Consider the following 8,718-nt stretch of genomic DNA (forward strand, 5'->3'; position numbering starts at 1 on the left):
TTGTGTCCATAGAATTGGACAGATCTGCCCTTGGACTAAGGTGTGTGAGTTTCTGCACATAAAACTTTATACAAGAATATTAGTTCTGGCTGGGCACAAGGGCATGCACCTGTAATCCCAGCCCTGGGAGCCAGGCAGACATCTGTGAGCCCAAAGGCAGCCTGGCCTACAGAACAAGTTCCAGCTATGAGGAAACCTAACATTTTGTGAAATTGATACTTTTTAAAGTTAAAGTACTAAAAAAAAAAAAATTAAAACAAATCTTTTTAAAAGGAGATGATGGTCTGGAGAGATGGCCCCAAAGTTAAGAGCACTGGCTGCTCCTGCAGATTCCCTGAGTTCAGTTCCCAGCACCCACCCGGCCCACAATCCCCGCAGCTCCAGCTCCAGGCCGTCTTCCTCCCTCTTTGGCCTCCATCGTCACCTGTTTTCACGTACTCAAAGCCACAGTCAGACACGTCATCTTAAAAATAAATGGATCTGGGCTGGAGAGATGGTTCAGTGGTTAAGAGCGCCGCCTGCTCTTCCAGAGGTCCTGAGTTCAATTCCCAGCAACCACATGGTGGCTCACAACCATCTGTAATGTGATCTGATACCCTCTTCTGCAGATAAAGCACTCATATGCAATAAATAAAATAAATAAAATCTTTAAAAAAATATAAATGAATCTTAAAAGTAAACATTTCATTTGTGCATGCTCAGTGCCCCTGCGTTCTCAGTGAGAGGAGATAGGACTGTAATGTGCTTACTCTGTTTCCTGTGGTCTCAGATAAGGGACAGACCACTAGGTGTGCTGCCTTACTGCCACCCGGGGGGTGGGGGAGGCTTAGCCACGTGGTGACACAAATCCCCATTTAACATTGACAAAAAAAAAAAAAAATTAAGTAGCTCTGTGTGCATTACAAAAAGTTGTCATCCCTGTTTGAATCCACTCCCCTGTCTGTCAGCATTTTCTTTCTTTTTTAAAAAAGATTTATTTATTTATCACATATACAGTGTTCCCCCTGTGTGCCAGAAGAGGGACCAGATTTCATCGTTATAGATGGTTGTGAGCCACCATGTGATTGCTGGGAATTGAACTTGGGACCTTTGGAAGAGGCACCAGTGCTCTTAACCTCTAAGCCATCTCTCCAGCCCTGTCGGTGTTTTCTAAGAAAAGTATCCTATGTTTCTTGGCCACATTTTGTAGGGCTCTGATGCCTTTCGCAATAAGCAAGAGAGGAGTAGGGCCAGGTACAAACTCTGGAGAGGACAGACCGACAATGTCTCACCACTGGCATTGGCCTTCCAGTTCACTGCATGGCCTCTCCAGGTCTCTGACTTCTCGGCTGAGGTAGATTACCAGCCTCAAACAGTGAGCACATTCTGGTGAGCAGATGGTGGAGTCGATGGTTTTGGTAGTGAGGGACGAAAACAGGAGAGGGGGTGGCCAACTCATGATAAGACTTTTGGGTTGGCCTCAACACGAAATTGAGCCCTGCTTTAGGGTGAGGGACATAATATAGAGATTATCAATTTGTTGAGGTGTAGCAACACATTTATCTCGTTAGTATGTAATTATCCTTTGTGAGGGGTGAGATTGGGATGTGTGTGTGGAGCTGGGCCTTATATGTTTCGGAGTTATGTAAGTTATTCAATGTTACATGTTACTTCTTGGGTCTTATGAAGGCTAGTAATGTCGGTACTGTTCTGAAATGGATGATGGTGGGATACAGCTCTCAATCCTGAGCTTGTCCACTTCCACTTTTCTATGGTGTTATGGGTCTTTCTAGAAAAGCCTCTCCAGTGCACTATACCCAAGAGGAGGAGTCAACACTGAGGGCTTACGAGACAGACTCACAAAGTGTCAGCAGTGTCCAGCCTCCTTTCCCCAAGTGTTAGTTCACCTGGCTTCTGATGCCCTGGCTGAGGCTCCACACTGCACTTCCAGAGCCTTCTGCAGCTGGAGAAGAGCGCTTTGGCTGCTTGGGTTTGGGTTTGGGTTTGTTTGGTTTGGTTGTTGCTGTTGTTTGTTTTTGTTTTTTTTCCAAGTTTTTTTTTAAAAAGCTATTTAACAGAGTGTGGGCATGTGGGTGGGCCTGACATGCTGGGCATGGGCATGTGGGTGGGCCTGACATGCTGGGCCTCGGCATGTGGGTGGGCCTGACATGCTGGGCATGGGCATGTGGGTGGGCCTGACATGCTGGGCCTGGGCATGTGGGTGGGCCTGACATGCTGGGCATGGGCATGTGGGTGGGACTGACATGCTGGGCATGGGCATGTGGGTGGGCCTGACATGCTGGGCCTGGGCATGTGGGTGGGCCTGACATGCTGGGCATGGGCATGTGGGTGGGCCTGACATGCTGGGCCTCGGCATGTGGGTGGGCCTGACATGCTGGGCATGGGCATGTGGGTGGTCCTGACGTCCTGGGCCTGGGCATGTGGGTGGGACTGACATGCTGGGCCTGGGCATGTGGGTGGGACTGACATGCTGGGCCTCGGCATGTGGGTGGGCCTGACATGCTGGGCATGGGCATGTGGGTGGTCCTGACATGCTGGGCATGGGCATGTGGGTGGTCCTGACATGCTGGGCATGGGCATGTGGGTGGGCCTGACATGCTGGGCATGGGCATGTGGGTGGTCCTGACATGCTGGGCATGGGCATGTGGGTGGGCCTGACATGCTGGGCATGGGCATGTGGGTGGGACTGACATGCTGGGCATGGGCATGTGGGTGGGACTGACATGCTGGGCATGGGCATGTGGGTGGGCCTGACATGCTGGGCATGGGCATGTGGGTGGGCCTAACGTCCTGGGCCTCAAGCATGTGGGTGGGACTGACATGCTGGGCCTCGGCATGTGGGTGGGCCTGACATGCTGGGCCTGGGCATGTGGGTGGGCCTGACATGCTGGGCATGGGCATGTGGGTGGGCCTGACATGCTGGGCATGGGCATGTGGGTGGGCCTGACATGCTGGGCCTGGGCATGTGGGTGGGCCTGACATGCTGGGCATGGGCATGTGGGTGGGCCTGACATGCTGGGCCTGGGCATGTGGGTGGGCCTGACATGCTGGGCCTGGGCATGTGGGTGGGCCTGACATGCTGGGCCTCGGCATGTGGGTGGGCCTGACATGCTGGGCCTGGGCATGTGGGTGGGCCTGACATGCTGGGCCTGGGCATGTGGGTGGGCCTGACATGCTGGGCCTGGGCATGTGGGTGGGCCTGACATGCTGGGCATGGGCATGTGGGTGGGCCTGACATGCTGGGCCTGGGCATGTGGGTGGGACTGACATGCTGGGCCTGGGCATGTGGGTGGGCCTGACATGCTGGGCCTCAGCATGTGGGTGGGCCTGACATGCTGGGCCTCGGCATGTGGGTGGGCCTGACATGCTGGGCCTCAGCATGTGGGTGGGCCTGACATGCTGGGCCTCGGCATGTGGGTGGGCCTGACATGCTGGGCATGGGCATGTGGGTGGGACTGACATGCTGGGCATGGGCATGTGGGTGGTCCTGACATGCTGGGCCTCAGCATGTGGGTGGGCCTGACATGCTGGGCCTGGGCATGTGGGTGGGCCTGACATGCTGGGCATGGGCATGTGGGTGGGCCTGACATGCTGGGCCTCAGCATGTGGGTGGGCCTGACATGCTGGGCATGGGCATGTGGGTGGGCCTGACATGCTGGGCCTCAGCATGTGGGTGGGCCTGACATGCTGGGCCTCGGCATGTGGGTGGGCCTGACATGCTGGGCATGGGCATGTGGGTGGGACTGACATGCTGGGCATGGGCATGTGGGTGGGCCTGACATGCTGGGCCTCAGCATGTGGGTGGGCCTGACATGCTGGGCCTGGGCATGTGGGTGGGCCTGACATGCTGGGCCTGGGCATGTGGGTGGGCCTGACATGCTGGGCCTGGGCATGTGGGTGGGCCTGACATGCTGGGCATGGGCATGTGGGTGGTCCTGACATGCTGGGCATGGGCATGTGGGTGGGCCTGACGTCCTGGGCCTCAAGCATGTGGGTGGGCCTGACATGCTGGGCATGGGCATGTGGGTGGGCCTGACATGCTGGGCATGGGCATGTGGGTGGGCCTGACGTCCTGGGCCTCAAGCATGTGGGTGGGACTGACATGCTGGGCCTCGGCATGTGGGTGGGCCTGACATGCTGGGCCTGGGCATGTGGGTGGGCCTGACATGCTGGGCATGGGCATGTGGGTGGGCCTGACATGCTGGGCCTGGGCATGTGGGTGGGCCTGACATGCTGGGCCTCGGCATGTGGGTGGGCCTGACATGCTGGGCCTGGGCATGTGGGTGGGACTGACATGCTGGGCATGGGCATGTGGGTGGGACTGACATGCTGGGCATGGGCATGTGGGTGGGCCTGACATGCTGGGCCTCGGCATGTGGGTGGGCCTGACATGCTGGGCATGGGCATGTGGGTGGGACTGACATGCTGGGCATGGGCATGTGGGTGGGCCTGACATGCTGGGCATGGGCATGTGGGTGGGACTGACATGCTGGGCCTGGGCATGTGGGTGGGCCTGACATGCTGGGCCTCGGCATGTGGGTGGGCCTGACATGCTGGGCATGGGCATGTGGGTGGGACTGACATGCTGGGCATGGGCATGTGGGTGGGCCTGACATGCTGGGCCTCGGCATGTGGGTGGGCCTGACATGCTGGGCCTCAGCATGTGGGTGGGACTGACATGCTGGGCATGGGCATGTGGGTGGTCCTGACGTCCTGGGCCTGGGCATGTGGGTGGGCCTGACATGCTGGGCCTGGGCATGTGGGTGGGCCTGACATGCTGGGCCTGGGCATGTGGGTGGGCCTGACATGCTGGGCCTGGGCATGTGGGTGGGCCTGACATGCTGGGCCTGGGCATGTGGGTGGGCCTGACATGCTGGGCCTGGGCATGTGGGTGGGCCTTACATGCTGGGCTCAGTCCCCAGCACTCATCACCACCGCCACTGTTTAACTATGACCTTGTATGCAAGGTTAAAAGTTGTTTACCCTCCCATAGCCTTTTCATTTAGAGGGTTACAATTAGAAGGCTGGTTTCACAAAAGGAGAATCCTGAAGTATAGTTTTATACATCGATGAATAAAACGTCTTCTGTATCTGAGACATTGCAGCCTTTTTTTTTTCCTTGTTGTTTTAATATCCTTGGCTTTCCTGAAGCAGGCAGTACTGTCAGCAAGAATATCCTGTTATCCTGTTTTTTGGGTTTTTTTTGCCAGCCAGCCATCGTGGGCTGTTATGAAGGTGGGGGGGGCAGTGAGAGGGGGAGGGAGGAGCAATGATCTGGTGGCACAGACCTGTAATCCCACTATTCTGGACACTAAAGCCAGGGGGATCACAAAGTCACTGCTTGCTTGAACTGCACTGAGAATTCAAGTCCCGCTGACATGAGGAACGGCGGGAGTGCTGCCACTGAACACCAACCACAGGGTCAAAGACACATGCTGGCATTAGCTTCCATCTTGCGTTTGGTTCCCACCAGGTTCTAATGCCAATTCCAGTATTTCGTATGGATATACCATCACCTCTCCGTTCACCCCAGATGTGCCAGCATCTGTGTCTGGCCATTGTGAATCCCTATCTCAGTAGGTAACTACTGACCCAGGTCTCAGAATCCTTGTGTAGAACAGCAGTGGGAGAGGTACTGGCACACTCCGGCACATGGTGGCTGATGTGCCTGGGTCGGCGCTGTCCGCTGAGATGGGACTGTTTTTAAAAAGCCTGCGCATGCCCTCCTCACTCACTGCCCTCAAACCTCTAATATCAAGAAGTACATTTAGCACAAACAAGGCAGACGAGAAGTGAGCCTACCACAGTTTGTTCACAGTAAAATTCAAAATAATGCACTTAGATTTTTTTTGTCTACAATAAGAAAGAAAAAAAAATAGGATTTCTAACTCCAATCCACAGCCAGAAAGCCCCACTCCCCCAACCCCCATCCCACCCCACCCCCAGCAACTAATCCCATGAGTTGAATAGACGGGCAGAGGCTAAAGTGGCTCTGGATAGAGGTGAGTCGACGGAAACCGGTTGGACCTCACTCCTTCAAGCCCGAAACAGGACTTAGTGTTAGCAACCCTTGGCTGGCTGCCATCTTGGGTCAGAGTGACTTGGACAGAGGGTGTCCCTGGGCTCCCTCAGTGCTGTGTACATTTCTTGACTCTGAACCACAGGGTCCCTCAGAGGAAGTGAAGGCATCAAGACAATGGCGAATATTCATGGCAAGCAAAATTTGCAAGAGGAGAGAGAGAAAACTACCACTGGCAATAGGCCCAGCATGAAGAAGTTAGACACGGCGTTGTAGTGCATTTGAGCAGAGGTCATTTTTAATTCACAATTGTATATCATTAGCAATTACATATGTTGCCATGGTGCCTCCGGCCTCTCGTACACTGCAATTAGATAATTTATAAATGTATAATTTCAGAGACAATAAGATGAGGGGTGGGGGGGGTTCCTGTGGGAGACTGTTCCAAAGTGGGCTTTGCTTATGCTCCTAGCAAGCTACCAATCTCTGTTGTGGGCAGAAATCACAGTGATTTAAGTGTTAATGATACAAAGTATGCTTCCAGAATGAGCTCTGAGTTCTCTGTTAGAGTGCAGGAGAAGGTTCTGGGGCCAACTTGGTAATTAGCTACAGCCAAAAATCTAGCAGAATATTGAAAGGAAGAAGAAAAACACAAGGGGGGAAAATGTCCCATACTTGGGTAGTTGAATCCTCTACCATTATACTGTTTTCTGCTCTAGGAAAGAAAACTAAATCAGCCCCTGTTGGCATGTATTTATTGAGCCTGGACGAGATGCAAGACACTGATCCTAGAAAACAAAAATAAATAAGGCCTGATGTTCAAAGCCAGAGTCCAGTGGGGCAGACATATGCCGAAACAGCTAGAATGCGGTGTGGCAAGCACATGCCAGAGGCATGTACATGCACTGACTGTGATCATAGGGCATACCTGGGGACAAACTGAGAAGAAAGGGCTACAGTGCTGGTGTCTGCACATGGAGGAGGGAAACAGACCAGCTAGAAAGGAAGGCCAGTGCAGAAGTACAGCCTGCAGAGCTGAGGGACAGCATACAGTCTGGAGCCAGCAATGATGCAGCCTGGCACAGGAAGAGGAGGAGCAGAGAATCATAAATTTAAGGGAAGTATACCAGACATACAAGTAAACAGTCTGTAACTGGAATGCTGAGGAACTCATCAAATACACAGGGAAACTCTTCTCAAGGACACATTAGCCAGGGCCAGCGAGGAAGCTCAGTGGGTAAGGCTGCTTGCCATCAAGCCTGACCACCGACTTCAGTCCCTAGAACCCATATGGTAGGACAGAAGAGATTCCTATAGGTTGTATCCTGGCTCACACACACACACACACACACACACACACACACACACACACACAGAGAGAGAGAGAGAGAGAGAGAGAGAGAGAGAGAGAGAGAGAGAGAGAGACAGAGAGACAGAGACAGAGACAGAGACAGAGACAGAGACAGAGAGACAGAGACAGAGACAGAGACAGACAGAGAGACAGAGACAGAGTGATTTTATATGTATATTTTTCATTTTTCTAATCTACCAAATCTTTTTTTAATCAACAGCTTGACCCTTAACCTTTGGGACAGACTCAATGGTACTGTGATATGTAAAGATAAGCATAGTTCCTGCCATTGAGCTTGCACATAATTATTGTTCTAACACAAATTGTGGATGTGTCTTTGTCTTTCTGCATACACTATGTCAAGTGTGTGCACCTGCCAACTCATTTACACAGTGGACGATCCGAGTCTCGTGACTGATTTTTTTTCTTTATCTATTGTGCCAGTCCCATGGGGCTCTGGGGATTCGAACTCATGTTCTCGGGCTTGCACAGCAAGCACTTTACCCACAAAGCCAGCCCCCATCTACCTAATCTACTGAATCTTAACCACAAACACCATCTAGAGAGCCCACATTCTACCTAGATGAGCATCTGAGCTCACTCGCTGAGACGGTGGGTTTGGGCTTCAAGGTTTGGCATAAGCGCCACAGGCCAGAGAGAGAGAAAAAACTGAACAAAGACAAGCAGACAGCTGGGCTAGGAGGCCTAGTGTGGGTTAGGAGCCATGATGGAGGATGTCTGCCTGGCCAAGGCAAGGCTCTGTTGACCCACGTTGGGAGGGAGGGAGAAGAATGCCCGTGAAAGTATATATAATGCAAATCCCAGACTAGGCAGGGAAGAAAAGGCCAACGGGGGACTAACAGACTGGGAGAAAACTACCTATGAGAGCTAATCTGTTTGATTGTTTTAATTACTGTATATTAATTATATATAGTCATGGATTTCATTATGACATTCTCATACATGTATATAATGCATTTTGATCATATTCACCCCGTCATCCCTACCCGGCCCCCTACTGCCGGTCCATTTGCTCTCCCAACAAACCTCTATTGTTTTTCGGTGACCCAATGGTTTTTACTTAGGGCTGCTTACATGAGCATGGGTGAGGGGTTATTGACAGGGCTATAAATAACTTCCCATTGGCTACACCATTAAGAGAAATGCCTCCCCTTTCCTCGGCAGCCACTAAGTGCCAGTAGCTCTCTGGAAGATACAGGACGTTGAGGGGTCCTCCAATCTTGTCAACTTGACTGGACTGAGAAATGCCTAAGAGATTGGTAAAGCACCTCTACATGTGTTTGTGGAGGGATCGCAGGAGACATATCCCGTGGGTTCTGATCTAATG

This window comes from Acomys minous (genome assembly GCF_964271855.1).
Source record: "Acomys minous genome assembly, chromosome: 18".
NCBI lineage: Eukaryota > Metazoa > Chordata > Mammalia > Rodentia > Muridae > Acomys > Acomys minous.